This window comes from Saccopteryx bilineata, chromosome 1 (assembly GCF_036850765.1).
Source record: "Saccopteryx bilineata isolate mSacBil1 chromosome 1, mSacBil1_pri_phased_curated, whole genome shotgun sequence".
Lineage (NCBI taxonomy): Eukaryota > Metazoa > Chordata > Mammalia > Chiroptera > Emballonuridae > Saccopteryx > Saccopteryx bilineata.
The window spans coordinates 146,340,367-146,360,571 of record NC_089490.1 but is presented as its reverse complement, the minus strand read 5'-3'; the positions used below and the strand labels follow the sequence as shown (position 1 = coordinate 146,360,571).

General features: G+C 39.6%; 1 protein-coding gene and 1 pseudogene across 1 annotated transcript in view; one reads left to right on the top strand and one right to left on the bottom strand.

The window, feature by feature from the left end:
- The window catches only part of LOC136333282 (adhesion G protein-coupled receptor E2-like), a 196,070-nt gene that overhangs the window by 81,646 nt on the left and 94,219 nt on the right, over positions 1-20,205 (bottom strand). The gene's annotated exons all lie outside the window — the stretch shown is intronic.
- On the top strand, positions 1,695-2,646 carry LOC136321018 (olfactory receptor 7A17-like; annotated as a pseudogene).

The window sequence follows — 20,205 nt, the reverse complement described above, 5'->3', positions numbered from 1 at the left end:
CTCAGAGGCTGGTCTCCACCCCTTCCTTGGTTCCCACCCTTCTCCTGCAGGCTGGATTACAGGCTGCCGGCAGCTGTGCTTGACTGCTTTTGCATGCCCCCTTTCCCCCAGCCGGGCAAGATTGAGCTCACACCTGAGCTCAGTGGTGGCCAGCTGGCTTCCGCCCCTGCCAGCAGAACCGCGCTTTTGTCTCCCACTGTCACCCGCCATCCAGTGCGCCCTCAGCCACGTGGGTGGGGGCGTTGCAGCTCAGACCCTAAGACTCACTACTGTAGACCCAAAAGCTCCCTCCTTCTATGCAACTCTGCTCTGAGTGCTGTGGAGGAGCTTGTTTGGCTGCTCTCCTGCTTCCCTTTGCTGGTATTACTGTTTCCGGGGGAAATATTCACTTCAGCTTTGGGGAGTGACTTGTCCCAGGGGTTAGGGTGGCTATCTCCCAAAATGTTTCTCCCTGAGTCTCCTAGATTACACTCTCTTCCTGTTACTCTGGTCCTCTCCTCTCTACCTCCCGTCCCCAGGAGCCCCGGGTGAGTGGTTGTGAGAGAGATGTTCTGCACGGTCCCTTTAAGAAGGATCCTGGGTCTGAGAAATCAGACTCTTTCTCACAAACAGTATCCTGACTTGTTTCTAGGTAAATACTGTCCTTATGCCTCTTCTGGGCTCTGGGGCTGCAGGCTGGGGCTTTGTTCCTGGGGCTCAGGACCCTTTCCCCTCTGCTAAACTCACTTCCCGCCACGCTAGTCTCTCCCTGCTGCCGTTCGCTCCAAGGAGCCGGGCAGCCCTCTCCGCATTTCCGCTTTTCCGCTTTTCCTACCAGTCTTGGTGTGGCTTCTTCAGTGTTCCTTGGTTGAAGAGTCCTCTTAGTTTAGTCCAAAGTTGTTTTTTCCAGATGATAGTTCATAAAATTAGTTTGTAATCCACTTTGGTTCTGGGAGGTAGATGTTGGTACGTCCGCCTACTCCAGCGCCATCTTGTCTCTCTCGATAATTAGAATTTCTAACGTGCTTGCATGTGTGTAGGGATTGACAATCTCTTGCTTTAGAAGAAATTGACTTTAATCTGCATCTGCATGTGCCTTGTTTTGAAATATAAAGAAAGCATCTCTGCTGCCAGGTGAAGTAGCTTCACAAAAGCCTGAAATTGTTCCCAAATCAAAATAATTCTAATGTAACTCCACTAGATGGTTGAAATAATGTATTTTCTAAATTGGTGGCATTAAGCAATTATTCTGAACCTGACTAAAACCGTGTAATTTTGTTTCTTCCTTTCAGTCCCAGCAGGGTGTAACATTTCACCTACCCGAAAGCTCGCAGGAAAGCAGCAGTGATGGTGGACTTGGAGACCATGATACTGGCAGCCTTCCCAGCCTGCAGAGGCTTTTGTTATTCAGCACCCTATTCCCACAGCCTGGACAGTGTCTAAAACATGGTCAGTCTTCAGTATATATTCCTAAGGCATGAAGAATTTCTCATTAAAATTGTAAAATGAGACTCCTCAGAGACATAGCTGATTGGGACAGATATTCCATATCAGAGGTGGCATTAGATATTCCTAAGGGGGACTGTATCCATACATAAAATAATAATTTTTATGTGTGGACTAAAGTTTAAATTGCAGCATTTCAAATATGTCAGTAATGCAAGTTTTTGTGAAAATTAGTCATGGTATTTTCATCTTTCTTGGTAGATACCTATCTCCACCACATACAACCAATGAACCTTACACAAATTTCAGAATTTCTTCTCCTGGGACTATCAGAGGCACCAGAACTGCAGCCCCTCATATTTGGGCTCTTCCTGTCTATGTACCTGATCACTGTGTTGGGGAACCTGCTCATCATCCTGGCCATCAGCTCAGACTCCCACCTCCACACGCCCATGTACTTCTTCCTCTGCAACCTGTCCCTGGTGGACATCTGCTCCACCTCCACCACCATCCTGAAGATGCTGCTGAACATGCAGACTCAGAGCAGAGTCATAGTCTATGAAGGCTGCATCACACAGATGTATTTTCTCATACTCCTTGCAGTGTTGGATGTCTTCATCTTGTCTGTGATGGCTTATAACCGCTTTGTGGCCATCTGTCACCCCCTGCACTACACGGTCATCATGAACCGCGGGTTTTGTGCACTGCTGATTCTGGTGTCCTGGATCATGTGTATCCTGAATTCCTTACTACAAAGCTTACTGGATTTATGACTGTCCTTCTACACAGACTTGGAAATCCATCACTTTTCTGTGAACTCAATCAGCTGATCAAACTTGCCTGTTCTAACACTTTTCTTAATAACATGGTCATGTATGCTGCAGCTCTCCTGCTGGGAGGTGGCCCTTTCGCTGGGATCCTTTACTCTTACTCTAAGATAGTGTCCTACATTCGTGGAATGTCATCAGCTCAGGGGAAGTATAAAGCATTTTCTACCTGTGCGTCTCACCTCTCGGTTGTCTCCTTATTTTACTGTACATTGCTAGGCGTGTACCTCAGCTCTGCTGCCACCCACAGCTCACACTTAAATGCAACAGCCTCAGTGATGTACGCTGTGGTCACACCCATGCTGAATCCATCATCTATAGTCTAAGGAACAAAGACATCAAACAGGCTCTGAAAGCAGTTTGTAGGAAACTACGAACTAGCCAAGTGCCCTAAGATGGAAGAAATGCCCGTGATTGCAGAGTCAAAGGCTCAGAGTCAGATGTTGTGATTATTTTCAGACTGTGGAAATAGATGAGTTAAGAACTTGCTCTTTTTATTTATTTCCTGGACTTTCTATTTCTTTGACCTCATCTTCTCTATTCAATTTATGTAACTCTATTAAGCTTTCTGTTCTCTCAGATATCCAATGGCTTTTCTCTTTATCTTCCTACTTCCCAAATTTATTTTCATCATGGATCAGAAATATTTGGATAATTTTATTTACCTAATGAAATATCATGTATTTTTTAGAATAATTTTTCTCAAATGATATATATCATATAAAATAATTATTTTTTTGCTAAAATAATCCTGAATTGTACTACTCCTATGGAAAACACTACACTTAATGACCATGGCAATTTATACAATTTTATGAGAGAGGAAAACTTGAGACCTTTCACTTTTGTGTCTGACATCCCTTTGTACATCACTATCTTAACTGCTCTTTCTGATATTGTAGACTGTAACATATGGTGTGTTCAATAGCTGGTCACTGGGTTTTATTCTCCTCATGAGGATCCTATTCTCTTTCAGGTCAGTGTTGACAGGGAGGAGAGGGGGAGGGGTGGAGAAGCAGATGGGCACTTCTCCTGCATGCCCTGGGTGGGAATTGAACCTGGGACATCCACATGCCAGACCGACGCTCTACCACTGAGCTAATTGGCTAGGTCTCTTAATTTTTATTTTTAATTTATTGTGTTGACATGGTTTCAAGTGTCCCACTCAGTATAACACCCTCTACACACTGCATTGTGTCCCCCCCATGCCCCATGCAAAGTTTCTTTCCACTTCCATTCACCCCCTTTGCTCTCCCTCTCCCCATCTCCACACCCCATTTCTCAATGCAAATCAGCTCCTCCTCCAATCCATGTATTGCCAGGTTTTCTTCCTTTTTAGTAATTTATTGAAGTGTAATCACATACTATAAACTGAATATTATTAAAATGTATAATTTGGTGAATAAAAGCCAAACAAAAATTACAGCCCATACCTCATGTTTCCACTTGTGTATAAATCAAGAAAGTGCACAATAAAATTTTTTCTTTTTAAGGTGAAAGGAGGGGAGATAATGAGGCAGACTCTTGCATGAGCCCAGACCAGGGTGCACCCAGCAACCTTATCTGAGGCCAGTGTTTGAATCAACCATGCTATTTTAGCACCTGAGGCTGATGTGCTCCAATGGAACTACTCTCAGTGCGTGGGGCCATGTTCCCAACCAAGCCACTGGCTGTAGGAGGGGAAAAGGGAGACAAGGGTGGAGGAGAAGCAGGTGGTTGCTTCTCCTATGTGCCCTGGCTGGGGATTGAACCTGGGACATTCATATGCTGGGCTGACACTCTATCCATTGAGCCACTGGCCAGGGCCACACAAACTTTAATGTCTTCTTAATGTTATTGTTAGACATTTAATATATCTAAGCCTTAATATTTTTACTTCAGAATGTAATATGGGATAGTAAACATAACTTCAGATGAATGTTGCAAGAAATAAATGAGATATGTGGACATTTTGTTGAGTCCAAATAAAAGGTTCAAAGGTAAAGTTGTGTGTATGTATATGTGTTTATTCATATAAATTTTTATTTCAAATAAACACACACATATGTACACAAACACAGACTCTTTCATAATCTCACATTTTATGTTGAAAGAAAACTTGAAATTGAAGAGGATACAAATGAAAAGAATGAATGTTTGAATTAATATAAAATTAAAAGATGTAGAAATTTAGATACAAAGACTTAAAGTAGTAGTGTTTACAGGGCTCGGTTTTTCCTGGAGGCTACAGGGAAGACTCTTAAAAATAATCTTAAATAGTAGATTTTTTCTCCAAGCTTATGGTACAAAAAAATCTAAATATATTTCTTATAATTAACAAATATTTCATAGTGAGGAACTAATTTTTAACTTGTGATAAAAGGTTGAAATTCCAAATTGTTTTGGCTAATGTGTCATGAATTCCAGTGTATAACACTCAATATACCAAAGGAATTTAGTTCTCCCCCTTGTTGAAGAGAGCAATACCATTTTCTGTTGCAATAAGTGGCTGTGTCCTTACCACAAGTCAATACTTGGAGATTCAAGTTTTCTTATCCAGACTGGATCCTCAGTCTCAAATTTGGAAAAATTTTAAATCATTGTTAGGATTATGTGCTGGAAAGTTAGTCTTCTGGATGCCAACAGACTTTATGAGGAAAAACTAGTAAAAACTGGGTTCACTTGACTTCTATGCTGGTCTTTTGAGAACACAGAATCTCTAGGAAAACTTTTTCTTCAGTCCAGACCCACAGGAAAAACATGCAATTAGAGGTTAGAGTGATAAGGCAGAAATGTACGTACTTAATAAGCAGACTTAGGGAGCTGTAAATATCTCCTCATCTCCAGCTTCTTAGAGTGTATGACTTTGGGCTAGATGGGACCTTGGGAATTGCCTTGGGAATCTCAGTTTGTTTAGGAGACCAATGCTTGCTTACTTCCTGACATCTTTTCTGGGGACAGTGCTTCAGCCTCCATTATCAACCATCCAGAGGTTGGACTTTCACCCAGAGACCTTCCCCTCAGAGTTCGCAATCAGGTGAGTCCAAAGGTCCAGTAGGAAGGACAGGAAAGAGTCAGAGAGAATCAAAGCTGAGCACATGTACCTGAGGTCTCTTGATAGCCATCAGCCCATGGCTCTTTGCTTGCCTCATTAACTAATTAATGATTTATTATGCTAAAAAGAGAAATGAATATTGAACTCAGCCACACATTGGTAATTGTTGACAATTAGCTGATGGAAACCCAATTAGAGGTGGTAATGGGAGGCATAAAGTAAAAGAAAAACATATACAATAAGTTTTGGAAGAGTACTAGGTATGGATGTATGTCTGGTAAAGTGAGGATGTTCTTCTTTATTTTTATCATGAGACATATTCAACTGTGTGTTCATATTGATGACAAAGATCCAGATCCAATATACCTATTTCTCGCAAATATTACCTTGCAACAGTTGTTCATGAGACATACATTTCACAGTATCTTCTTTCACTCTGGGTATTAAATTCACATGAAAAATAATGCATTTGATAAGTATAAAGAAGAATGCTAAGTAGCTTAACATTGCAATTACTTCATTAACTGTGACCTGAATATAAATATTTATGGGTTAGTTATTCATTTGTTTTTCTAGTACACATTGTTTGTACAAGTCCTGACATTTGTATGGTAGGGTCAGAGTGCTTTTATTTCTGTTTTTGATTGCATTCTTCTAAAGAAGAAATTGAAGCTTTTTACCACCAACTTTGCTGTTTGTCACTGAGTATCTTTATGTGTGTCTATGTGGGAAACTGTGTTTGTGAATAGTGTGGGCTAAAATCTACCAGTCATACTGTATTCTCTCCATTGCTTTTTTATTTCTTACTTTCCTTACTAAAAGTTTAGCTGTTACTTTTGTATTCTCCACTTGCGAATCCTTGCTATAAACAAAAATGAATGTTCTTCTGTGTATTTAGTGCTAATATATCACCCTACATACATATTGCCAACTTGTTTCACATCTCTGTTATTCCTATTGTTCCTTTTTGTCTTTTGTGATTAGCTCTATTTCCAAAATTTGCATCATCTTGTACCAACATCTGAAAGGCATTTAAAAATATTTGACTAAAGATTACCTTTACTTTCCATAAGCATATTTGAATCCATATATCTTTATATAAGAAGAAATTATAACTTAGATACTGCTTTTGCCCTGATTTTAAAAGCCCTTTGGCCTGACTAGGTAGTGGTGAAGTGGATAGAGCATCAGCTTGGGATGCTAAGGACCCAGGTTTGAAACCCTGACATCACTGGCTTGAGTGCAAGCTCACCAGTTTGAGTTCAGGGTTGCCAGCTTGCGTGTGGATCATAGAAATGACCCCATGGCCATTGGCTTGAGCCCAAAGGTCGCTGGCTTAAAGCCCAAGGTTGCTGGCTTGAATCCAAGGTTACTGGCTTGAGCAAGGGGTCACTCATTCTGCTGGAGCTTCCCGGTCAAGGCACGTATGAGAAAGCAATCAATGAACAACTAAGAAATCGCAACAAAGAATAGATTCTTCTCATCTCTCTTCCTTCCTGTCTGTCTGTCCACTCCCACTCACTTAAAAAATAAATAAATAAAAGCTCTTCTATAATATTCTTTTATTTTCCAAGTCTTTGGCAATTTAATCTGGAATTAGTGGCCCATGTTGATATTATTAAGTTATTATTATTTTCTGTCTTTATATAAATTAATTTGATTCTCACTAAATTTTGTTCATATAATTGTTTTGTAACTTATACTTAAATTAATTTCATTCCTACTAATTTTTTTTTTCATAAGTTCTTGGTTTCCTTTAAAACTTCTCTTCCTATGTTACACATACACGCACATTTATATACTTTTTTTTTTTGTAGCAGAGACAGGGTCAGAGAGAGGGACAGATAGGAACAGACAGACAGGAAGGGAGAGAGATGAGAAACATCAATTCTTCATTGCGGTTCCTTAGTTGTTCATTGATTGATTTCTCATGTGTGCCTTGACCGGGTGGCTACAGCAGATCAAGTGACCCCTTGCTCAAGCCAGCAACCTTGGTTGGGCTCAAGCTGGTGAGCCTTGCTCAAACCAGATGAGCCCGTGCTCAAGCTGGCGACCTTAGGGGTCTCGAACCTGGGACCTTCGCATCCCAGTCGGAAGCTCTCTATCCACTGTGCCACCGCCCGGTCAGGCATTTATACACTTTTATACAAATGCATGAATAGCATCCTGACCTATCAGAAACGCTCCTCATGTGTTGTACAGTCTTTTCTCTATATGTCCACTCTTTCTTCTTACTCAACAATATCTTATATTTTCCCTCCAATTAACTAGTGTGATGCTGATTAATTTTTATCATGTCTACATAATATTTTATGTTATGGATGTACTATTCACATGTTGAAAATTTTACATAGGCTTTCTAAACAAATTCCTATTTTAACAATTAAACAAAACTCTTTTGAGATTGTTACTATGGTTGTTCACCAGAGGCAATATTGTTTCCCCAGAGGATATTGGGCAATGTCCAGAGACATTTTCAGCTGTCACATGGGAGAGGTAGGTAGAGGCCATCTAAACATTCTGCACTGCACAGGAGCAACCACACCATAGACAGTCGTCCGACTCAGAATATCAATGGTGCAGAGTCTGAGAAATCATGAGTTAAAGAATATATGTACTTCCTGACTAGTGGTGGTACAGTAGATCAAGTGTTGAGGTCGCTGGTTTGAAACCCTGGGCTTGCCTGGTCAAGGCACATATGAGAAGCAACTACAAGTTGATGCTTCCTGCTCCTTCCTTCATTTCATCCCTTTCTCTTTCTCTGCTCTCTAAAAAAAGAAAGAAAGAAAGAACAAAAGAAGAAAGAAAGGAGAAAAGAAAACAAAGAATATATGTACTTGTAGTGTTTATAGCTGTCTTAAGATTGTTTTCCCATGTTATAACACTTTATAGTTATGCCAGAAGAAAAATAGAGAACCTCTTTGCTGCCTGTTTAAAATTTCCAGCCCCAGTCACTGTGACACCTTTCTAAGTTTCTCCTCAGGCTGATAGATATAAAAGATTTTTTTTTTTTGCTGTTTTCTGAGTTTGATTAAAGATTCATATTTGAGTGACGTCACGAAGATGGCGCCGTGAGCAGCGCGTCCGACAGATCTCCCCAAAATCTCAGCAAATTTGTCAACTAGAAACAGAAAAATTTATCTTCGGAGCATCCTAGAGTTCCACACACACACTGAAAGCAAAAGGACTGTTGCTGAGGAGGGAATACGCCTGTGGTGAGTCAACCCACGCGTGCAGCTGCCCGCGCCGCGTCCTGGGGAGTGCCGGCAACCACCAGCCTGCTCTGAGAAGCCGCACGCCCCCCGCACTTGCCGCGTCCCGGGGAGTGCCCACAACCGCGGGCGTGCTCTGAGAGGCCACGCGCCCCCCCCCCAACCGCGTTCTGAGAAGCCGCGCGCGCGCGCCCCGAGCGGCCACATCCGTGCCGGCAACCTCCGGAGTGCTCTGGGAAGCCGCGCGCGCGCCCCGAGCGGCCACATCCGTGCCGGCAACCTCCGGAGTGCTCTGGGAAGCCGCGCGCGTGCCCCGAGCGGCCACATCCGTGCCGGCAACCACCGGAGTGCTCTGGGAAGTCGCGCGCCGCCCCGAGCGGCCACATCCGTGCCGGCAACCACCGGAGTGCTCTGGGAAGTCGCGCGCGAGCGCCGAGCGGACACATCCGTGCCGGCAACCACCGGCGTGCTCTGAGAAGCCGCGGGCCCCGTGCCATAGTCTGGGAGGGGCGCCAAACCTGTCTTTCCTACTCAGGAGATTCTCTCCGTGGACGGGGCACCTTATCCAGCCATTGGAGCTAACAATCAAGCGTTGGGCGAGGGGCGCGTAGGCAGCCTGAAATACTCTCTGGAGCACAGCTGCGACCCAATCACTGAAATTAGCTTAACCCATAAAATGTGCGCACCTTCGGTTCTAATTGATAAGATCTCTCTCAGTTCAGCGATCCAAGACAAGAGGTGTGATATTTTTTAAGTGCCTCTCGCTAAAGGGGCGGGGGTAACTTCTGATTGATAGAGCCCCCATATTCAGGGATAAACGCTAACAAGAAGGACTTGGCAGATAATAAGGTCTATACTACACTAGTCGCAAGCAGAGACTAATGCCTCCTCTTCCCTGCAAAAACAGGCTACAAAGTGTGGAAAGCCTGGGTTGAGAGGTCCAACTAAATGATAGGCGCTGAATAGTCACCTTGATAACAATTGACTCCCACCCCCGCCTGATTACACTGGAGGCCCTGACTGTCAGAGCCTTTCCCAAAGCCTTGCACTGAGTGGGGATAGAGTGGGGATTTCCCAGCTCTTTGAGCCTCTTACTCCCCAGGCAGAAGCAGTTGCAGCCTTATAGCTGGATCACCAGGCTGCTAATTCAGAAAGGGGGGACCAGGAGAGAGAATCCAGGAAAGCAAACTCTCTCATTGTTGGACCCTGCAAACGCCAACAAGCCTTTACTTCCAGCAAGACTAAAGCCAATTATATGACATTGCCATAGAATCCCATCAACTGCAAATCCCTACCTAAGAGTGACACAGGGGCAGAGCCTGGGGTACAGAGTCACCGACTAGGAAGAGGGAGAGAAAAGAAAAAGGAAGAAGTTAACCTCTCAAAATCAAGAAAAACCCACAGACTTTACAACTTGATCCACTAATTTTTTATTTATTTTTATTTTTTATTTTGTTATTGTTTGTTTCTTCTATCTTTTTGCCTTTATTTCCTCCACCTTGGTCCTTCTATTCTCTGCCCATCTTATGCTTCCCCTTTCTTGAACTCCACTACCCATGAGTGTTGCATTTTATTTTTCTTCTTCATCCTCACCCTCCTTTAAGGATATACTCCAAAACACTTAACTCTCACTCTCTCCTCTTTTGTTTTTTTTTTGTTTTTTTGTTTGTCTGTTTGTTTTGTCTTGCTTTATTTTGTTTTTTTCTCCTCATATTTTATTTCTTCCTTCGTTTTTCTCTTTTTCTTATTTTTTCCTTTCTATTCGTTTTTTTTCTTTTCTCATTTTACTTTCCTCCCATGTAATCCTCAATCACGAACAAATTAGTTAATTTGGGACTCAAGGCTTTTTTTTTTTTTTGGCTTTATTTCTCTTTTTTGCTTTTGTTTTTATTTTATTTTTTTTCTCTTGTTTGTTTATTTTTGTGGCATTTTGGGTCCTCCCAACCCAAGGTCTCCATGGTATTTAGTCTTCGCTCCACTTAATACAACAGATTTTTACTTATTATTTTTATTTTTTCTTCTTTATTATTCTTTTTTGGTCCTTTTTTCTGATTCCCTCTTATCCCTCTCAGTATATCTCTTAGTTGACCATCACTTACAAGCAAATCATCTCATGCTTGTCTAAGATTTTTTTTTTTTTTTTTTTTTTTTTTTGCATTTAGTAGGTCCCTACTCCCTTTTTTTTGCCCCTTGAACTCTCCACCCCAAATCAGGCCCTCCATTATAGGCACGATATTTCCCTGAGGAGGGGAGAGGAGGGAAAGAGAAGAGAGAAAAAAAGGGGGAAATAATAAATTATTACTGTTTTTTTTTTGTGGGGTGTTTTACCCTTTTTTTTTTTTTTTTTTTTTTTTTTACTCTTTATTAATTCTAATTAGTGCTATCAATAAGACCACCCTCAGATGCCGATAAGAAAGAGGAAATCGAATATTATGGATACAAAAGAAAGAGAGGTAACACAAATAGATGTGGAAAAATCTATGGAGAAAAGACTTAACATATTGGAAGCCTTGGAGCTAAATGACAGAGAATTTAAAATAGAAATCTTAAAAATACTCAGAGATATACAAGAAAACACAGAAAGGCAATATAGGGAGATCAGAAAACAACTCAATGAACACAAAGAATATATTACCAAGGAAATTGAAACTATAAAAACAAATCAAACAGAAATGAAAAACTCAATTCACGAGCTGAAAAACGAGGTAACAAGCTTAGCTAACAGAACAGCCCAGATTGAAGATAGGATTAGTGAAATAGAAGACAAACAACTTGAGGCACAACAGAGAGAAGAAGAAAGAGACTCAAAAATAATAAAAAATGAGAAAGCCCTACAGGAATTGTCTGACTCCATCAGAAAGAATAACATAAGAATAATAGGTATATCAGAGGGAGAAGAGAAAGAAAATGGAATGGAGAATATACTCAAACAAATAATAGACGAGAACTTCCCAAGCCTGTGGAAGGAACTAAAGCCTCAAATTCAAGAAGCAAACAGAACACCAAGTTTTCTTAACCCCAACAAACCCACTCCAAGGCACATCATAATGAAGATGACACAAACCAATGACAAAGAAAAAATTCTCAAGGCAGCCAGGGAAAAGAAGAGTACAACATATAAAGGAAGGCCTATTAGATTATCATCAGATTTCTCAGCAGAAACTCTACAAGCTAGAAGAGAGTGGACCCCAATATTTAAAGCCCTGAAAGAGAGGAACTTTCAGCCAAGAATACTATACCCATCAAAGCTATCCTTCAAGTATGAAGGAGATATAAAAACATTCACAAATACAGAAAAGATGAGAGAATTTATCAACAGAAAGCCCCCACTCCAGGAAATACTAAGGGGGTTTTTCCAACCAGATTCAAAGAACAAAAGAAAACAATACCACAAGTAACAGCTCCACCAAGAACACAATAAAACCAAACTTAAACTGTGACAACAAAGGAAAAAAAGGGGGGAGAGGATGGAGATTAACAGTAGCAAAGGATGATGAAGTGCAGAAATACTTACAAGATGGGGTACTACAATGAATATGGTAGGTACCCTTTTCATTACTTAATGGTAACCACCCTTAAAAAAACCACCACAAAAACACTTGACTTAAAAAAGGTAGCAACAGAGGAAAGAAGTATGGAACACAAACAAACAAAAACAAATGATAGAAAAACAAAAGAGAAGAATCAAACTAGATACAAAACTAACAGAAAGCAATTTATAAAATGGCAGTAGGGAACCCACAAGTGTCAATAATTACACTAAATGTAAATGGATTAAACTTACCAATAAAAAGACACAGAGTAGCAGAATGGATTAAAAAAGAAAATCCAACTATATGCTGCCTACAAGAAACACATCTAAGTAACAAGGATAAAAACAAATTCAAAGTGAAAGGCTGGAAAACAATACTCCAAGCAAACAACACCCAAAAAAAAGCAGGCGTAGCAATACTCATATCTAATAATGCTGACTACAAGACAGAAAAAGTACTCAGAGACAAAAATGGTCATTTCATAATGATTAAGGGGAAGTTGAATCAAGAAGACATAACAATCCTTAATATATATGCACCAAACCAAGGAGCACCAAAATATATAAGACAGCTACTTATTGACCTTAAAACAAAAACTAACAAAAATACAATCATACTTGGAGACCTCAATACACCGCTGACGGCTCTAGATCGGTCATCCAAACAGAGAATCAATAAAGATATAGTGGCCTTAAACGAAATACTAGAACACCTGGATATGATAGACATCTACAGAACACTTCATCCTAAAGCGACAGAGTATACATTTTTCTCTAGTGTACATGGAACATTTTCAAGAATTGACCATATGTTGGGCCACAAAGACAATATCAGCAAATTTAGAAAAATTGAAATTGTACCAAGCATATTTTCTGATCATAAAGCCTTGAAACTAGAATTCAACTGCAAAAAAGAGGGGGAAAAACCCACAAATATGTGGAAACTAAACAACATACTTCTAAAAAATGAATGGGTCAAAGAAGAAATAAGCGCAGAAATCAAAAGATATATACAGACAAATGAAAATGAAAATACGACATATCAGAATCTCTGGGATGCAGCAAAAGCAGTAATAAGAGGAAAGTTCATATCACTTCAGGCCTATATGAACAAACAAGAGAGAGCCGAAGTAAACCACTTAACTTCACACCTTAAGGAACTAGAAAAAGAAGAACAAAGACAACCCAAAACCAGCCGAAGAAAGGAGATAATAAAAATCAGAGCAGAAATAAATGAAATAGAGAACAGAAAAACTATAGAAAAAATCAATAAAACAAGGAGCTGGTTCTTTGAAAAGATCAACAAAATTGACAAACCCTTGGCAAGACTCACCAAGGAAAAAAGACACAGGACTCAAATAAATAAAATCCAAAATGAAAGAGGAGAGATCACCACAGACATCATAGAAATACAAAGAATTATGGTAGAATACTATGAAAAATTATATGCCACAAAATACAACAATCTAGAAGAGATGGATAAATTCCTAGAACAATACAACCTTCCTAGACTGAGTCATGAAGAAGCAGAAAGCCTAAACAGACCAATCAGCAGGGAGGAAATAGAAAAAACTATTAAAAATCTCCCCAAAAATAAAAGTCCAGGCCCAGACGGTTATACTAGTGAATTCTATCAAACATTCAAAGAAGATTTGGTTCCTATTCTACTCAAAGTCTTCCAAAAAATTGAAGAAGAAGCAATACTTCCAAACACATTTTATGAGGCCAACATAACCCTCATACCAAAACCTGGCAAGGATGGCACAAAGAAAGAAAATTACAGACCAATATCGCTAATGAATACAGATGCTAAAATACTAAACAAAATACTGGCAAACCGAATACAACAACATATTAAAAAAATAATACATCATGATCAAGTGGGATTCATCCCAGAATCTCAAGGATGGTTCAACATACGCAAAACGGTTAACGTAATACACCATATCAACAAAACAAAGAACAAAAACCACATGATCTTATCAATAGATGCAGAAAAGGCTTTTGATAAAATACAACACAATTTTATGTTTAAGACTCTCAACAAAATGGGTATAGAAGGAAAATATCTCAACATGATAAAGGCCATATATGATAAACCATCAGCCAACATCCTATTAAACGGCATAAAACTGAGGACTTTCTACCTTAAATCAGGAACAAGACAGGGTTGTCCACTATCTCCACTCTTATTCAACGTGGTGCTAGAAGTTCTGGCCAGAGCAATCAGACAAGACAAAGAAATAAAAGGCATCCATATCGGAAAAGAAGAAGTAAAGCTATCACTTTTTGCTGATGATATGATCCTATACATCGAAAACCCGAAGGACTCCACAAAAAGATTATTAGAAACAATAAACCAATACAGTAAGGTCGCAGGATACAAAATTAACATACAAAAGTCCATAGCCTTTCTATATGCCAACAATGAAATATTAGAAAACGAACTCAAAAAATAATCCCCTTCACGATTGCAACAAAAAAAATAAAATACCTAGGAATAAACATAACAAAGAACGTAAAGGACCTATATAATGAAAATTACAAAGCATTGTTAAGGGAAATCGAAAAAGATACAATGAGATGGAAAAATATTCCTTGTTCTTGGATAGGAAGAATAAATATAATCAAAATGGCCATATTACCCAAAGCAATATACAAATTTAATGCAATTCCCATCAAAATCCCTATGAGATTTTTTAAAGAAATGGAACAAAAAATCATCAGATTTATATGGAACTATAAAAAACCCCGAATAGCCAAAACAATCCTAAGGAAAAAGAATGAAGCTGGGGGCATTACAATACCTGACTTTAAACTATATTATAGGGCCACGATAATCAAAACAGCATGGTATTGGCAAAAAAATAGACACTCAGACCAATGGAACAGAATAGAAAGCCCAGAAATAAAACCACATATATATGGTCAAATAATCTTTGATAAAGGGGCCAACAACACACAATGGAGAAAAGAAAGCCTCTTCAACAAATGGTGTTGGGAAAACTGGAAAGCCACATGCAAAAGAATGAAACTCGACTACAGCCTGTCCCCATGTACTAAAATTAATTCAAAATGGATCAAAGACCTAAATATAAGACCTGAAACAATAAAGTACATAGAAGAAGACATAGGTACTAAAATCATGGACCTGGGTTTTAAAGAACATTTTATGAACTTGACTCCAATGGCAAGAGAAGTGAAGGCAAAGATAAATGAATGGGACTACATCAGAATTAAAAGTTTTTGCTCAGCAAGAGAAACTGATATCAAAATAAACAGACAGCCAACTATATGGGAACTGATATTTTCAAACGACAGCTCAGATAAGGGCCTAATATCCAAAATTTACAAAGAACTCATAAAACTCAACAACAAACAAACAAACAATCCCATAAAAAAATGGGAAGAGGACATGAACAGACACTTCTCCCAGGAAGAGATACAAATGGCCAACAGATATATGAAAAGATGCTCAGCTTCATTAGTTATTAGAGAAATGCAAATCAAAACTACAATGAGATACCACCTCACTCCTGTTAGATTAGCTATTATCAACAAGACGGGTAATAGCAAATGTTGGAGAGGCTGTGGAGAAAAAGGAACCCTCATTCACTGTTGGTGGGACTGTAAAGTAGTACAACCATTATGGAGGAAAGTATGGTGGTTCCTCAAAAAACTGCAAATAGAACTACCTTATGACCCAGCAATCCCTCTACTGGGTATATACCCCAAAAACTCAGAAACATTGATACGTGAAGACACATGTAGCCCCATGTTCATTGCAGCACTGTTCACAGTGGCCAAGACATGGAAACAGCCAAAAAGCCCTTCAATAGAAGACTGGATTAAGAAGATGTGGCACATATACACTATGGAATACTACTCAGCCATAAGAAATGATGACATCAGATCATTTACAGCAAAATGGTGGGATCTTGATAATATTATAAGGAGTGAAATAAGTAAATCAGAAAAAAACAAGAATTACATGATTCCATACATTGGTGGAACATAAAAATGAGACTAAGAGACATGGACAAGAGTGTGGTGGTTACCATGGGTGGGGGGGGAGGGAGGACATGGGAGGGAGGGAGGGAGAGAGTTAGGGGGAGGGGGAGGGGCACAGAGAACTAGATAGAGGGTGACGGAGGACAACCTGACTTTGGGCGAGGGGTTTGCAACATAATTTGATGACAAAATAACCTAGACATGTTTTCTTTGAATATATGTACTCTGATTTATTAATGTCATCCCATTACCATTAATAAAAATTTATTAAAAAAAAAAAAAAAAAAAGATTCATATTTGATAGTTTTTTTATTTGAATATTATTATATGCTTATTTTTTCATTATTAGCCTTTTAAATAATTTTTTAAAATTATTATGATGTAGAGAGGTGAAAGAGGGTAAAAGAGGGGAAAGTGGTAATGGGAAGAGACTTGACTTGGGGTGCTGAACAGACCATACAATATACAGATGATGTATTATAGCTTTGTACACCTGACACTATATAATGTTATTAACCAATGTCACCCTAATAAATTTCAAAAAAAGTAAAAAAAATAAATTAAAATGATTATTTCTCAATTGGCTTTGGGGGATAGATGTTTTGGCTATAAAAAGTTCTATATTTTATTTAGTTAAATATGTCTGTTTCATTACTTTGGAGTCTTTTGACTTAATTACGATGGTTTTGCTCACTCATAAACATTAATATGTAGTTTTCTATAGGTTTGCCTAAAAGGATTGGTTACTTTTACAGTGAGTAGGCAATCCTTCTTATTTTATTAATGTGACTGAGGTAGGGAATACATTTAATTTTCTCTCAGGTCAATATTTATTTTTCCAGCTTTTATTCAACAATTTAATTTTTTCAAAGATATTAAAATAAAATCTTACCATGTATCAAATGTACTTATCTACTGAGACCTAACTTCTGATTAATACAACCAATAATAACCAATCATCTGCTATTTGCTACAATTTCTACAAACATTATACATTACCTTCTATACTTATGCCTTTGTCAATTTATTTTTATTTTTTATTTTTTTAATTTTTCTGAAGCTGGAAACAGGAAGAAACGTCAGACAGACTCCCGCATGCGCCTGACTGGGATCCACCCGGCACGCCCACCAGGGGCGACGCTCTGCCCACCAGGGGGCGATGCCCTGCCCCTCCGGGGGGTCGCTCTGCCGCGACCAGAGCCACTCTAGCGCCTGGGGCAGAGGCCAAGGAGCCATCCCCAGCGCCCGGGCCATCTTTGCTCCAATGGAGCCTCGGCTGCGGGAGAGGAAGAGAGAGACAGAGAGGAAGGAGGGGGTGGGGGTGGAGAAGCAAATGGGCACTTCTCCTATGTGCCCTGGCCGGGAATCGAACCCGGGTCCCCTGCACGCCAGGCCGACGCTCTACCGCTGAGCCAACTGGCCAGGGAGCCTTTGTCAATTTAATTAGTACTTTATGTTGGTTTCACTAAATTATTGTTTATATCTTGTTTCCTTTAGTTTTTGATGCTCCACTCAATTTTCTTGAATACAGTTGTTTTGACATCACTCTGTTTAACCAGGTTTCATTCTGCCTGTCATTCCTTTTATTTTATAATGTCACATTTACTTAAATGTGTTCCTATATAAGTGAACATATATTCACATACATTTGTGAAAATACAAAGCTGAACGTAACAGGTGAGGTCCTGCTTGTTTGAATTGACTTTCTTTCTTTTTTTTTTTTAATTTTATTTTTTAATAGGGTGACATCAGTAAATCAGGATACATATATTCAAAGATAACAAGTCCAGGTTATCTTGTCTTTCAATTATGTTGCATACCCATCACCCAAAGTCAGATTGTCCTCTGTCACCTTCTATCTAGTTTTTTTGTGCCCCTCCCCCTCCCCTTTCCCTCTCCCTCTCCCCCCTCCCCCCGGAACCACCACACTCTTATCAATGTCTCTTAGTGTCACTTTTATGTCCCACCTACGTATGGAATAATACAGTTCCAAGTTTTTTTCTGATTTACTTTTTTCACTCCGTATAATATTATCAAGATCCCACCATTTTGCTGTAAATGATCCGATGTCATCATTTCTTATGGTTCAGTAGTATTCCATAGTGTATATGTGCCACATCTTCTTTATCCAGTCTTCTATTTATGGGCTTTTTGGTTGTTTCCATGTCCTGGCCACTGTGAACAATGCTGTAATGAATATGGGGCTGCATGTGTCTTTACGTATCAATGTTTCTGAGTTTTGAGGGTATATACCCAGTAGAGGGATTGCCGGGTCATAAGGTAGTTCTATTTTCAGTTTTTTGAGGAACCACCATACTTTCTTCCATAATGGCTATACTACTTTACATTCCCACCAACAGTGTATGAGCGTTCCTTTTTCTCCACAGCCTCTCCAACATTTGCTATTCCCTGTCTTGTTAATAATAGCTAATCTAACAGGTGTGAGGTGGTATCTTATTGTAGTTTTGATTTGCATTTCTCTAATAACTAATGAAGATGAAAATCTTTTCATATATCTGTTGGCCATTTGTATTTCTTCCTGGGAGAAGTGTCTGTTCATGTCCTCTTCCCATTTTTTTTATTGGATTGTTTGTTTGTTGTTGAGTTTTATGAGTTCTTTGTATATTTTGGATATTAGGCCCTTATCTGAGCAGTTGTTTGAAAATATCATTTCCCATTTAGTTGGCTGTCTGTTTATTTATTTATATTTTTGATGGGCCATCTTCTTTAGTTCTAGCTTGCACCCGGCGGGCAAGTAAAAACACACACTGGGCTCTAAAACCCACTCACATTCAGTGCTCACAAAGCTACTGACTTATCCGAGTTTCCTAGAATCAAAGGTTTCTAGCTCACCAGACTTATTCACCTCTGTTCCCCATCTCCTTCCTTCTCCCTGCACAAACTCTGCACTAACTGGCTTCTCACTCAACACTCTGCCATCTTGGCTGCTTCTTTTGGCCTCCTCCACGTGGCCTCTCTCTGCTCTCCTCTCTATGATAATCTCAGGAACCATGAGAGTAAGCTCCCGTTCTGTCCCCATTTTATAGTGTAGAAATCAAAACCTTTAATCCAATATACAAAATAGGGAAGTCTCTAATACAAAGTCACTTCTCTGAGGCATGATTGGATTGTACCACCCCACATCAAAAAGGGTGGGAAAGGCTTAATCCCAAAACCAAGCCTCAGGCTACAACAATCCTGCCTGCCCCCAACACACATTAATATCACCTGGGCAACGGCCTCCACGTGGGCAGCGTCATCTTTAACAAAGTGAACATATCACAGTGGCCAAGACATGGAAACAACCAAAAAGCCCTTCAATAGAAGACTGGATAAAGAAGATGTGGCACATATACACTATGGAATACTACTCAGCCATAAGAAATGATGACATCAGATCATTTACAGCAAAATGGTGGGATCTTGATAACATTATAAGGAGTGAAATAAGTAAATCAGAAAAAAACAAGAACTACATGATTCCATACATTGGTGGAACATAAAAATGAGACTAAGAGACATGGACAAGAGTGTGGTGGTTACCAAGGGTGGGGGGGGAGGGAGGACATGGGAGGGAGGGAGGGAGAGAGTTAGGGGGAGGGGGAGGGGCACAGAAAACTAGATAGAGGGTGACGGAGGACATTCTGACTTTGGGCGAGGGGTTTGCAACATAATTTGATAACAAAATAACCTAGACATGTTTTCTTTGAATATATGTACCCTGATTTATTAATGTCATCCCATTACCATTAATAAAAATTTATTAAAAAAAAAAAAAAAAAAAAAAAACAAAGTGAACATAATACATTTTATCTGCCCAACAATCCACCCCTATGCTCACTTTACTACCCACAATCTATATACCACCAGCATCCCTGTGCAAGGAAATTAGAACATTACACAAATTACAACAGCAAAAATCATACAGTTTCAACAATTACAAAGGTACATTTCAGCAGTCTCTCAGCACTTAGCCCAAAGTGCAAAATGTCCTCGGCCTTCTTTCTAGCCATGGGAAAAGCTTCCCGGGGCAGGGGAGTGTTTTCAGCAAAGCCATCCCCCACCCCCATCAGGGTATTTCACATTATCCAAAATCCGTAAGTCCAACAAAGGAGCCAATGCCCACTCCGGTCGTAGTCCAGGAAATCAGTCCATGCACGTGGG